Source organism: Notolepis coatsorum, assembly GCF_963971535.1.
Source record: "Notolepis coatsorum genome assembly, chromosome: 4".
NCBI lineage: Eukaryota > Metazoa > Chordata > Actinopteri > Aulopiformes > Paralepididae > Notolepis > Notolepis coatsorum.
The window spans coordinates 36,115,820-36,131,086 of NC_140168.1; positions in this window are offsets into that span (position 1 = coordinate 36,115,820).

Consider the following 15,267-nt stretch of genomic DNA (forward strand, 5'->3'; position numbering starts at 1 on the left):
GAATAACTCCTAGCAAAGGTAAGGACTATATGACATCAATCCTACTTTGATCCTACAATGATTTCACATCGATCGCAACGATCAACGCATGTAGTATTCAAAACGTATGCCGTTGCTGACGATCAGAGCATCACAACCCCCCCCCTTTGATGCCTTCATGATGAAACATAATACGTATTATATACCTTTGATTTGGAAATAATATCGTATCCAGGTGAGCAAGGCGAACGCCTTTCGCAAAATGCACATAGCGTTCCATAACTAACCAATAACATGAACAAATGTACTCTTTTTTACATATTGGACTAAAAATAGTGTCTGTCAAATGAGCCGGACTATTTTCTCCATAGCTATGATATAGAATATACAATAGATCCACAAATATCGTGAAATGTCATGAAAATAGGCAATGGAAAGCTGGTGCTAGAGAGCAGAGATGGGCGCTGGCTATGGCGTTGAATGAGTTAAGTGAATGAAATGTTTACAATGTTGGTTCCAGTTAGTAGTCCAGGTGGTTGCTTACTTCCATGTCGGTGACCAAACCCTTGTTATCTAAGAACCCTGTGCCAGGCCCCCTGGCTGCTGGCAGAAGGGGGCTTTATTTAACATTGGTGAATACCTCGACTAAAGACGCACTTCTTCAACCATCATCTGAAATTTAATTTTCTTTTTTTAATAAAACAAAATAATAATCTAACCCTAACTAACCTTACTGTCATGCACTTGTCCTAATAAACTAACCTACACTGTAGCACTCAACACTTTGATGAACATTGTTACTCAGCTGATAGAGTTGTGCCCTTCCTGATGACTTGTCGTAGGGGAGAACGGGGGACGTTGTCACACTTTTTACTCTAGTGTGAATTGCTCATAATCAAAACATCTTTCAATAGTCATTCCTACATTAAATTGAAGCTTAAGATGTTGGCTTGAAATGTGTATCCCTCTCATTTTCCAACGTATTGTAACAAAGAGTTAATCACCTATCAAAGACACTCTGACACATTGTGACAACCAACCCCATCATGGGGATAGTTGTCACACACTATGGGGTTGGTTGTCACCATGTGTTTAAATGGGAAAATCTTAAAAAGAAGACAAGAAGGCAGAACTAAATTTGAAAGTTTAATTGCATTGACAAGTTGACAAATACATAACTTAATGCATCTTAACATGAACATAAACAGGAAACACATCTTTAGGCCATCCTATATAACAAAATAAGAACACAATAAATCGGCCTAACAATAATAGCCTACACAACATGTGACATCCAACCCCAAATAAAATGTGACGACCAACCCCAACTGTCCATTTACAAATGGACATGAAAAACAAAAAAGTCCTCTCACCTCAAATTCAGCTGTTTCACTCCAAATATGACAATGTAGGTCAGTCGTGCCCAACCAGTCGATCGCGATCGACCGGTAGATTGCGCGCTGGTTTCAAGTAGACCACGAGATTATTTTGGAAAATCATTTAATTTTATTTGATTTGGAGGGGAGGACAACACACGTTCGAGCAGTCCTGTGTATAACAGGCAGTCGGCAGCCTGAGCCAATCGATACCGTCTACATTCCGTACATTCCGGACAGCGAGCTTCACCCATAGGGATGCAAATTGATGCCTTTGTTTTCATGGAGTGGCATGAGTGGGGGTCGGGCCCATCACCTGGCAGGTACAGTATAAACATGGCTCTGAGACCAGCCTTGAGTCACTCGAAACTGCAAGATGAATGGAACACCACCAGCTAAAAAGAGGTTAATTCAGAGGACGCTACTTTTCAACAATGCAAGCAAGACTTCACTGCCGCCAGAGCCAGGACCCTCCGACGAGCTGCCGCCGCCAGGAGCAGCTCCAACGCCGCCTCCGACGAGCTGCCGGATAGCACCAGCGTCAGCGCCGCAAGCAGAACCGGAGCAGCCAAAAGACCAAAAACATATAATTTCCATGAAGAGTGGAAGAGGCTTACTTTTTTGTTTATTTCAACGCAAAATCAGTCTGTCTGATTTGCAAACAAACCGTGGCTGTGCCGAAAAAGGGTAATTTGGACCGGCATTATACAACGATGCACAAGAAACACTGCACGCAACTTTCCTCACATGCAAGCAGAACTTCAACGTCAGGGTGAGGACACTGCACAGTTTGATTGCACACATTATGAGGAGCAAGTTCAAAGCATCTTGTCAGAGTTTGATAAGCGCTTCACAGACTTTTCAATACTTGAACCTGTTGCAAGCTACATGTGTTTTCCATTTGGAACTGTAGATGTGGATGACATCACATCCAAAGTGGCCACACTGTTTAATCTGGACAGCCATGCTGTGGAGAACGAGATCCTCACACTTCAAACTGACATTGAGATTAAAGCCAGGGCAACACAAGGGATGAACGCAGAGTTCTGGGAGCTACTGTTGCCTGAGAAGTACCCCAACCTCAGGAGATGTGCCATGAACTTAACAGCATTTTTTGGATCAACCTACCTGTGTGAGTCTGCTTTCTCTCACATGAAGAGATCATCAAGTCCAAGTACAGAACCACATTGACAGATGACCATCTTGTGGACTGCCTGAGGCTTGCAACCAGCTCCTACAACCCAGACTTTGAAAAGCTAGCTACCTCTTCCCAGTGCCAGCGTTCGCACTAAGAGACATTAAAAAAAAAAAAAAAAAAAAAAAAAGATAAAGGAGAACTATCAGTGACTGTTGACAGACCTTTTTGTGGAATTGTTTTTTGATTGTATTCCATTTTGCAATGTGACAGCTCTGTTTACACATCATTCCTATTCCCTTTTAATTGTACATATATATTTTTGTTTTGATTGTATTGTTCCACTTTTGCTTTGGCAATGTAAACACATGTTTTCTCATGCCCATTGAACTGAGTGTGTGTGTGTGTGTTGTCAGTGTGTATGCAGACAGAGTGTGAAATAAACGTGAGAAGTTACAGTTACAGTCTTGTCATTCTTGTAATTCCTACACTACACTGTTACAATGATATATAAAATAGCATATTATATTATATACCCATTCAATATGCACATGACAGAAAATATTATATGGCATATAATATTTTCTGTCATGTGCATATTGAATGGGTAATACTATTACTACTAATACTAGCCTTATGCACCTTATGCCACTGTGAATATATTTTTCAGTTAGTTAGATAGTCAATTATATTGACCTATTTGTTTACACTGCTTGTGTTGTTTTTACTACCTGTACCCCCTTCCCCCATGCTGCTATTATGCCTGAATTTCCCCAAGGGGATCAATAAAGGAATATCTTATCTTATCTTAGCCGAGAGTAGGACAAATTTGGGCTGGTAGCTCTCGGCTAGGTGGCAAATTAAAAAGTAGATCTTGGTTCAAAAAAGGTTGGGCACCCCTGATGTAGGTGAACTCTGACCCCAATTCTGGACATTTAAATACCAAAGTATGGGAGACACGATCCTCTGGTGGTGAAATATAATGAATGTGACAACCTACCCGTGTGACAACGTCCCCTGTTCTCCCCTACAGGACTTGTAACGTCACAGAGACCAATTGCAGCCACTCTTATTGTCTGGGACCAAATACGGCCACGCCCCACTCCCAGCAAAAAGTGGGAATCTCTAGAATGGGTTTGGGGCGGCGCTGTATACGGAAGTAGCTCTCAAGGTGACGATTAGACAACACTTTTTTGTTGTCAGTAGATGGCAGCATTGGTTTAAAATTAAAAGCTGAAAATGTTGAGAACTACAACACTGCATTTCCGAAGAGCGTTAGCACAGGTCGCAGGTCACTGGGATGTGTCTATATTCTCTGACGTGATCTGAACAGCGTTAAACTATTACTGCGACCTCGGTATAGCGACCGAGAATGGCCAACTAATTATCTTAACAAAAGTGCGCTGGTAGCGTTACATATGTTGTCTAAAGGGGGACATATGGTACAATTTAAGATTCTAATGATAATCGGCATATAAAGGACAAGATAAAGCATTGTTCATTTGTAAGAAACCTCAATGAAAACGGCGCAGGGTGCTATTGTTATGAAAATGTGATAGAATCCTATAAAAATGTGGACGCATTTGGCCTACGTTCCGTTAAGTCGCTTTGGATAAAAGTGTCAGCTAAATGACAAAATGTAAATGTACAGGTGATACCTAATACCTACTGGATGGATGGATCAACGGACAGACACATAGACGAAGGGAAATATGGATGGATGCACAGACGGATGGATGGATTGATCGACGGATGGATGGACAGATGGAGAGATGGACTGACAGCCAGACGAACGGATAGATATTGATGGCACATCAGACACATAGGTCATCAAGCTCCCCTTTTGATACTCCCCATTTGATCCCCAGCCACGCCAACCACAAACTGTTTCAGCTGTTTCAAACGGTACCGCAGCCTCAAGGCCTGGACCAGCAGACTCCCGGACAGTCCCCCCCCCCCCCCCAGGCGGACCAGACCTATGAACAGATAATACTAGCGGTCGGCTACCGGCCTGTGACTGGAGTAATACAGTGCTATTTTAACGCTGTCTCTGCTACTGATTTGCACACACTACACTCACATGTGTTTCGCTGCTGTCGGGACAAAACCTCATAACTCCAAAAACCCAACTTTTCAGCAGATGAAAAAAACTAACACAGATTTGAGGGTGAATAGAGTTAGGAGGTTTAGACAGATGATCGGTTTAATGCTTTCCCATTGTTTAAACTTTGTAAAACCCACACACACATATGGGGGATGATCTACGGAGTTGATTTATATAATAAAAAAATAATTCAAAAAATGGAGTTATGAGGTTTTGTCCCGACAGCAGCGGTTTGTTAATCACTGATTCTACTACCACCTCGCACCCACCACACCCACACTGTGACTACTACATTGCAATTATTGTATATATTATATTGTATTATATTATTATTATTTAAACTAATGCCATTGTTTTTCAAATCTTTACACTATTTGTATTATGTTGTACTCAAATGTAAATGTAAAAAGTAAAAAAGTCCAGGAAGATAAGCAAGAGTTTGTACTGTTACTCTGCCTCACTGATCACATATATTCCTGGACTTTTTACTTTTTACATCTACATCTATCATTTTGCATTTTAAATGTTTTTTTCTGTACATACTTTATATTTCTATATACTTTGGGCTGTATATTTTAGAATGTATATACATATTTTAGAATGTATATCCTTGACTGTATTTTTATTCTTATTTGTGATTTTTGACTACCTAAATGTTTATTGTGAGCGAACTGTGGTGCTGAATTTCCCTCGGGATAAATAAAGTACTTATATTCTATTCTATTCTATTCTACTTCATGACGATGCGGCTTCTGGGCCGAGGAGGCCAAAGAAACAAAGGATTCCACTCCTCTGCTGCAAAATTATAGAAAAATGCGTCAAAATGATACTGACTCTGATACAAACCCCTGCAAAGAAAACCTGCACTCTTCCACATGGAGTTCTGAGCAGCACGGAGTCCTCCAGCGAGCCGCGAGTTGGACTTTCTCTCAGTGTGGCTCGCCGGGCCCACTGCGGCGCTGCGCGAGAGATGCTGTCCTCGGGCTGCCTGCGCTCCGACATGCCCCTCCGCCGAGACCCGGGCTCCTCCCCGCCTCTCCGTGGCTGTGGACTAACGCTGGCAGCAGGACGGAGTGCTTTGTAGATGGTGAGAGAGACATAACGGCCTACAATTCCCCGACTCACACCAGGAGAGTCACTCCAAGATTAATGAGTGCTGCAGTGGGTCCACTGTGCTTCTTGCTGGGGTATCTTAAAAAGCCGATGGACCTGATGTGTCTTCAAGGTGTCTGCCTCTGATTTTTTTATGTCTTTGGATGTTTTACAGCTGCATCAGGGAAAATAACATGCTGTCACATGTTGTTAGGAGATATGTCATTGTGACGGGGGGGGGGGGGGCATACAATGCGATGTTTGTTTGATTGATTGTTTGTTTTTAAGCTGTTTGTTATTTCATTTATATATTAGACAGTGTTATCTATCTCTGACCATGAACAGATATGTTAGAGGAAAGGATATTGCATAAGATGTTGTAAAAGACCAATAAGGTGTGATTTGGTGGTTGCCAATGAGGTGTTTTAGGACTACAAACACAATCTTGTTTAACTCTTTCACTACCACACTAAAAAGGGTTAACACTTTCACTACCACACTACAGAAGGTTAACCCTTTCACTACCACACTACAGAAGGTTAACCCTTTCACTGCTACACTACAAAGGGTTAATGCTTTCACGATTATGCTACAAGCGTATACATGGTGCACCACTGGGACGCCCAAGGGCTTAAGGGTTTAACCGTCTGTACTGTGGTAATGAAAGGGATAACCTTCTATAGTGTGGTAGTGAACGGGTTACGACCACCAAAAAGTAACTACCACTATCCAATTACAACTGGAACATAACGGGAGGCGGGGGGCATAAATAAATATTGACGATATGGAATGGTAGGAATGTGTGATTATAACAGATCAAGGGGGCCAACATATTGTCCTTTCTCCGGAGACAATCCCGTCGCAAGGAATTACCGGCGCTTCTCTTTGTTCCTCCGCTCGTGGGTCGCGAAGGCGGCCTCATTCCTAGCACGACAAACACTATTAATTCCACCAGGAAGTCATCTGGACAGACGTCTCTATGGCGGGAAATGAAATAAACAAAGCAGGAAGTGGCAGAAATGGCCGCCTGAGGTGACATTTACGGTGATTGGTGTTCGGCGGTGAATACATGTTTCTGGTCTCCCTTCTGCTCGCCAACCTACTCTTTCATTCTCTCTCTCTCCCTATGTTACCTCTCTCCCTCCACACCTCTCTCTCTCTCTCTCTCTCTCTCTCTCTCTCTCTCTCTCATTCTTGTGTTCTCTGGCGCTCGCCTTTCTCTGCTGCATGCCGACGGAAGTGACATTTATCTTCTGCTCATAAAATTAAAATAAAGGGGAATAAGACATAATAGAGGCGTAATGGTGAGAGATGGGATCGACAGTATAATGGCCTATGAGAAAATCATTCTATCTTTTCACAATCAATGATTGTGAATATATATATATAGGGTAGCAACAGTATTAGCAGTTCGCGCGACAGCAGCAAGCAACAGCCAGCAGTGGACGTTCCCCAGACGTTACAGAGGACGCCTCTTCCCACCAGCAGAGGTCGCCATCACAGCACGCTCCTCCAGCTAACCACTGCCCATGCTGTTCGCCCAGCCCGCTGGCTGTGCTCGCGTGATCGCCGACGCCATCTTGTCACCTGGACGCGAGGTGATATGAGTGGGTCCGCCATCTTGGCTAAGTACGAACGGTACCTCGTGTATCCACATCAACGTCCATTCAAGTGAACGCTAACAACCAGTGTCTAAGGGGTACCCCAAACAATTTAAGCCGGCTTTAGTGTAGGTTTTATTTTGGTAACATGGGCCCACATTTACTTGGTTTTCTTTTGGTATTTTATTATTCTTGTTATTTGAATTCCCAATGTTTCTCTACTTTATGCCTGGGTCTCCCCTACTACAAGCGGGGTGTTATTAATGTATGAGCACGTGGTGCCTATGGTGGGAATAGTTTCCCCTACATTATCAGTGAGAGCACCCGGTGCCATGTATGAATACATCTGAAGTATTATCTGTAACTGATAACCTGCCCAGGCTTCAATACAAAGTAGACCTTATTGGGAGCACTGTGTGTGTGTCTGTTTCTTCCATTTGCTAATCTAACCCCTGGGTAAATATTGTGACTGCATAACTATTTAACCCTTACACCCCATTCACAGAATAGCATTTGAAGGGTCTATACAGGTGGTCAAGGAAGGGTACTGCTTAAAGGGAAGCCCAATAATACTATTGAACTGACAGTCACTGGGTGTGGGAGGGCTGTCGGAGGTACTGGGGGAAGTGAGAGTGTGTGGGGAGCTACTGCTGACCGCCTTGGAAGGCGAGGGAGACCAGAGTACCAGTCCCCAGGTTAGTAAATCCTGGGCCCCATCCACTCCTGCTGCAAGCCCTCCAGAACGACGTTCCGGGCCAAAGACGGGGGTACATATAGGTCCAATTCTATAGTATTCTACTACCCAGTGTCTGTGTACTACTACTCCCACAAGCAGGGATAATCCACCCTTCCACATCTGCACCACTGACACAGATGTGTTGAAAAATGAACAGAACCTTTTTAAGACTTGTAGACTCTACGTTCCTGAAGTGTACGTGTGTGTGTGTGTGTGTGTGTGTGTGTGTGTGTGTATTGTATATATTATAATAACAACAACAACATTCTCCCCCGCCGGACTCACGCTGATAAAAAAAATAAAAACTTTTTCGCACTGATCATCTGAGCTCCTCTCGACTCCAGTTGAACTGCTATTGTGTTTAAATCCAAATAATCCTCTGCCATTGTTGTGTAACATGTCATCTGTTCTCTAGTATTCAGTCTCGTGCAGTTAAATCCTCTCTAGAAGTGAAAGTGAAACTTACCAAGCCTATAAGTTGTTAAAGGGGCACTAAGCAATTAATTTACTCTGGATGCCTGAACAGAGAGTGACACCAGTATCACTGACTACCACGGCAAGCCTATAGAAAATTATTCTATTTAATAATAATAATTATAATAATTATCATAAATACAATATATAAATTTAATTAAAAAGAAAATTTAATTAATTAAAAAAAACGTATATTAAAGGGGAACTATTTTACTATTTCTTTCACTATTTGGGCACTTTTACACAAAAAAAGCTCTGATTATCCCAAGACTGGTAAAATAGATTCCTTACCTCAGATCAGATGTTATCCAAAATGATTATTCCAATTCCTGATCGCCATTCCAAATATCGATCGCGTTTATTGATTCAGCGTTGGGTGCTGGAAATACATAATCCACGCTTTTCTGAGGGCCGGCGATCACTTGGTCTCTTCAGTTGGCTTGACGGAAAAGTAAAATGAGGAAACTGGCCCCCCCCCCACCTTCATCAGTCTATACTAATGGGGTGCAGTTACACAGGGAGAGACGATATGGGGCGGTATCTTCCCAATTGAGCTCAGAGAGACTCTGCAACACTAGCATGAGGCTCGATTGATGAAATATGAATTCAAATCGCCAATAAAAAAAATACGACAAACAAACGCTATATGTCATTGGCGGAACTCAACTGGCGGCATGAACTAACGACGTATAGCTTCGTTGGCATCCAAAGTGTTAATAATAATTATTATAAATATATTTTTTCTGTTGTACCGAACTCGTACCGAACCGTGACCCCAATACCGAGGTACGTACCGAACCGTGGCTTCTGTGTACCGTTACACCCCTAGTAGGTAGCCTAATAGTAATATATGAAAGTAACCTTCCCAACCCTGCTAACTAGACCAATGGATGTGTAGTAAAATGGTGCACACGTTTTCAGAATGTACAAGTATTTCAAGCAATGTGTGGCTTATCTCCTATGTCTCTCCTTCAAAGGACATTGTGTATGTGTGTGTACATTCAATTGTGCACATTGGGCGTGTTTGTGTGCATATACATAAACAGATTGTTTTAGTAATACTGTGCATGATCATTACACTAGAGGTTTCCAGTAGTGGGCAGCTTGAATTGCCAGGTCCAAAAACCAACGCTTTAAGGAGATATTTTATTTCTAGAGCATTAACTCTTTGGAATAACCTGCCTCAAAACCTCTGCTGCATTTACAGTAGATTCACTTAAAGAATCTTAAATTGTATTTAACACTGTAAAGTATTTTGTTTTGTTTTTTCTTTGCTTGCATGTAATTGTAGCCATCTTAATTGTTAATTTCATTATGCATTGTGTGTTGAGTACTGACTTTTATTAATTTTGTTCTGCAATAATAATTGTTTTTGTATGTTTTTATTTTATAAATTTTTTTGATCCCAGGAAGACTAGCTAGTTGCTATGGCACCAGCTAATGGGGATCAGTAATAAAAACAAATCAAATCAAATGTGTGTACATTCACTGTAGCGTGTGTCCAAAAGTGTATGGCTCCTCCCCTCCCCTCTCACTCGCCTCCCAGAGTGTGTCTGGATTTCTCCTCCATCAAGGGCATAATGGTGCGATCCACTGGCCCATAATGGTGAGATCCACGTGCCGTCCGACCCGGCACCAGAGCAGAACAGCCTCTCTCATGGCCCATTACAGTCTGTTTAATGGCCACACTGATGACCCAAACCCGCCAGCAGGCTGTCCACACACTGCCAGTTTAAAACAACGTTTTACTCCCACCTCCGCTCTCCCTGCCAGCTCGTCACAAAATGGTGGGTTTTGATTATCTGAACTCGCTGGGTCGAAACAGGCTTTCCTTCAGCGTTTTTGGTGTCAGGCCAGATGATTATGCTACGAAGGCTAAATGTATTATTCATTGCCATTGTTATCATTGGAATGCCTATAATATGGCACCTGTGTGACATAGAACACGTTTTGATTTCTTTATCGGTTGCGATGTAATTAAACAACAACAACAACAACAAAAAAACATCTACCGTCAAATTATAATTCACTGTCATTCCTGATATCTCAGTTCAATCAATACATTTGAACATTGTCAATTCTCTACCAAAGCCAGAGGTAATGAAACCAAGGTTATAATCTAGGGTTTTCTCAGGATATAGTAGCTAAAGCCTGGAGCTCCACCACTGATAATAGACTGAAGTTAAATTAGAGCATTTACATCTACTTTGCATTTGGAAGTCTGTGGTTGCCATATTTTGTGGAATTACCTGTGCCCTCCCCCATCACTGTGTGGACTGTGATAATAGGCTGATTAATTAATGGCCACAGCTGTGGGTTGTGTGAATGAATGGTGGAAGGACCTGCCCCCAACTTTACCCAGGTCTCTCATAGGTGTGTGAGGAGGTAATGGCGATGTCTTTATAATGTCAGCCCAGCGTTAATAAGATGGCAGTCAACTCCAGGTGGAAGCCCGTGACACACAGAGACTGAGGTCTCACGACGGCGTACAGCCTGTTCTACTGTACTGTACATCTACAACGTCGGATCCAGTATCCACCATCTACCTCCACTTAAAGCAATATTTTAACCATCTACACCACTGCGGGTTCTGAGATCCATTAACTGGGGCTGACTATGCATCATCACCTCCCAGTTAAGTGCACTATTGCTAACTTGCATTGCAGGGACGTGCACAGGACTTTAGGGGGGCAGGTGCTCAAAGGCTGAAAAGGGCACTGGGCCTGTACTATTTTTGGGGGCCCTTTTTGGGCGGGGAGGGGCCTTTTTATGCTTTTTGGGGGGTTTTGGTTATCAAATATTGAATATTGAACTATAATAATCAGTGCAGGAGCTCACTTATCCTTGAAAGACACTTTTATCACTGACTTAAAAGGCCCATACATCTCCATAAATGTTCAGGGCGGAGGGAATAAGTGCTTACCCTACAGACCCCAAGTCTGTTAGGACAGCAGACTTGGTTGGCACTGCCCAAAACTTACCTTTTTAAAATAGAATTATCTTTATCTTTATTTCATTGTCTTATTTTACTTTATTTCTATACAATTTACTTAAATATTTTATTATAATTTGCATCATTGTTTTGTGTCGTTTTTTTATATATTTTTTTTTATGTCAACATATTATTAAAATTATTCAAATGGAACTCAAACATGTTCCGTTGTGATGTCACCAGTGTTGGGCAAGTTACTTTTAAAAAGTAACTAGTTACAGTTACTAGTTACTTCTTCCAAAAAGTTACTAAATTACTTACTCAGTTACAAATTATAAAAGTAACTAGTTACTTCAGACAGTAACTATTGCGTTACTTTCAAGTAAATTTGTTACATAAACAACATACACAAATCTAAACTATTTTAATGTTGCTGTGGGACAAAGTGAGACTAGCCTCCAGTCAAATGCCATGTATGTAGATATTATAATTACTATGTTTTAGGGCTGTCCCCGACTAAGGAATTGGATGGTCGACTAGGATTGGCCAAAATTTGCCGTTAGTCGACTATTGGTCGACAAAAGAAATAAAAAAAAATAAAAAAATATATAATATTTTTAAAAACTTTTTTATTTTGTATCATTCCATTTGGGCTGTGGGGGGTGCTTAATGTCTGAAGGAGTCGACTGAAGGCTTCTTGTCCTCTGCAAAAGCATGCAATTGGTCCACTGATGATTTAAAAAAAAAATTATAAATGGAAATGTATGGTTGAAACATGCACGCGTTCAAACGCACACACACTAATAAGCATTGGAGGCTTTTAACCAGGGCCGGACTGGGGAAATCATTCAGGCCAGGAAATATAGTGCAAAATATAGCCCCAGTCAGGCCACTTTTTAAGCAGGGGGTCCCCCACCAGGACATTTCTTGTTACAAAGACTTAATTTCCTGCATTCTGGTGCAGGCATTTTTTTTATTTGTACCCTTTAAATGCCAGTGTTTGTGATGGCATCACAAATTATTGTAAAAAAACAGGCTAGCATATGTATGATTAGCAACAACACTGTAATGTCAGATTGAAAATAATACAATCTTTTATTCAACTTGATCATAACACCACATATTAATTTGATAATTCTAACCCTTTAAATGCCAGTGTGTGTGATGGCATATATTTGCAATATATCAAATGCAAAGTAGATTTTTCTCGGGGGGATTATTACAGGCTAGCATGTGTCAATGATTAGCAACAACAGTTTTTTGTAAGGGTCCCGCCTCCACCAATCACATGCGGCTCCTTTTGTGTGTGTGTGTGAGAGCAAAAGAGAGAGAGAGAGATACTGTAGTTCTCCAACTTGTGTGAGTTGCAGTGATCTCCTGGTTGTTCCCCACCTAGGTTATCTAACTATTGTGCTGCTGCAACTAGAAACACTGTCCTGCTTCTAAGTTCAGTGGCCTGACTGCAAAAAAAAAAAAAAAATTGATAAAAAAAAAAAAAAGAAAAAAAGCCCTGGTCTAGTCTAGTGTGTTCAATAGATGGGTGAAATCCTCTTTCAGTGCCTCTGTGCCTGTTTTCATAGGCAGTTAGCCTCTGGTATGCGTGCCATTAGCGTTAGCCACGCTTCTAGGCTTTTGGAAAGAATGATACAAAAAAATAAAAATAAAAAATATTATTATTATATATTTTTTTTATTAATGAATGAATGAATGAAATGAATGAATGAATGAATGAATGAATGAATGAATGAATGAATGAATGAATGAATGAATGAATGAATTTATTCACACACACGATACATTTACAAGCGAGTATCCTCATGTGATATCAATGTCGCAAATTGTGTGCATGTGCCAGGTCTCCCAAGAAGCTATTTAAAGCTTTTGGAGGGAGCCTGATCACAGATACAAACAGAATATAAACAACAAAACAATAACAAAAAAACAAAAACAAAACAAAACAAAACAATACAACGTGGGTAGGTTTACACACCTACCTACTAACTGACATATAACAGAGATACATAATACAGACATGTCGACTAAGAGGTTGGCCAGTCGACTACGGCTCCTTTCGACCGATTAGTCGACTAATCGATTAATAGGGGTCAGCCCTACAGTGTGTTTATATAGTGGATAATACAAATACAAACACAATAGATGTTTTGGAACTTTTGCCCCTCAACAGGCCACAACTGGGCAACATTAAATTATGCTTGTTAAGCACTATACCAAAAATAAATAACAAATATATACTGATTGATTGAACATTTTAATTAACAGATTGCAGAATGGGTACAGTACAGTACAGCTCAATACACACACTTGTTAAGGGGATGCAGACCAGAGAGACTTTCGTCTTGTTTACATCAGGGTCCCCCATTTTCAATTCATGACATTTTTTATTTTTTTTTTATTATTTTTTAAACACACATATAAACAAACAAGACAACACACGATAAGATACACAAGAATTAATACACAGTGTATATCCAACGAAATTACCATTTATACCAATGTCTTATACAGGATATACCCCTAATACCTGTTATCTAAAAACCTACACACATATGCTCCAGCTCGAACCCCCCCCTCCCGGACCCCTCTTTGGATAGTACCTCCATTATCCCTCGCTCCTAACCAGACACTACCATTATAAGCTAGCTTTTATTCTCTCCACCACTTCTAACCACATTGTCATTTTGGATTCATTGAGACCCAGAATTCTTGCTGTAGATATTTCTTGATAAATCACATCGAGATATGTAAGAAACCAAACTTTCCGGCACATTTTTCCGGTTGAAACCAGCGTGATGCTATCAGCTTTTTAGCTACTGTGATACCCGATAAAACCAATCTCTTTAGCTGTGGATGTACTGCAAACTCAAAAACATCATTCAATAGTAATACAGAGGGGTGTACAGGTATATTCCAAGATACGAGTTTTGATAATTGTTGGGTCACATCTTTCCAGAATATCTTAACTGGTGGGCAGTGCCAATACATGTGCATAAATGTCCCTTCGTCCCCATTTGTACATTGGGAGCATTTGGAGTCTTGTTTAAGACCAGTGGTGCAGTGGCAAATTGACAGTAGGTCAAACGCTCCACGCGCGTGCGCGCGCATGCACAGTTTTTTTTGGCTGCTCTCGTCCTGCAGCTGGATACTATTGCCTCACAGCGCGGCCGTCAGCGCGCGGCCCAGAGAGCGCCGCTGGCTCTGCGGCTCTGCAGCTGCATGCTTCTCCGGGAGTCCGGTTGGATAATGCCATGTAAAAAGCGATTGCGCGTACTTCAGCCTCAGTGAGCGAGGTATAACGCCGTTATACCGAGTTATACCAGCACTGCAACACTGTTTAAGACCCATTCTGTTCAGTCTTATAGGAGTCAAGTATGTCCTGTGAATATAGTTAAGATTGATTTGTTGATGGTCCGGGTTCCTAAGTCGGACATTTGCCCAGGCTCCTTGCCAATCAAAGTCACTTTCCAGGTCTGGTATATCCCTCCTCCAGACAGAGTCTAGTTGGAGGGTTTCATACGAGGACGTTAGTAATTGATGATAAAAATCTGAAACAAAACCTCTCAATGTCTCTCTTTCATAGAAGAATTTGTGGTATCTGTGGTGTTCAATTGGTATGTCTAATGGAACACTGTGAGACTTCAAACATAGCCGTAACTGTATGTAAAAAAGCCATGTGGACTTGGTGAGATACATTTTTTTGCATATTTCTCCATAACTACAAAAACCCTGTTTGTTAAAAACATCCCCTAATGAGTGTATGCCTTGCTCTTCCCATATAGGGAATCGTATAGGTCGTTTTTCAATTAAGAGTGCATTGTTG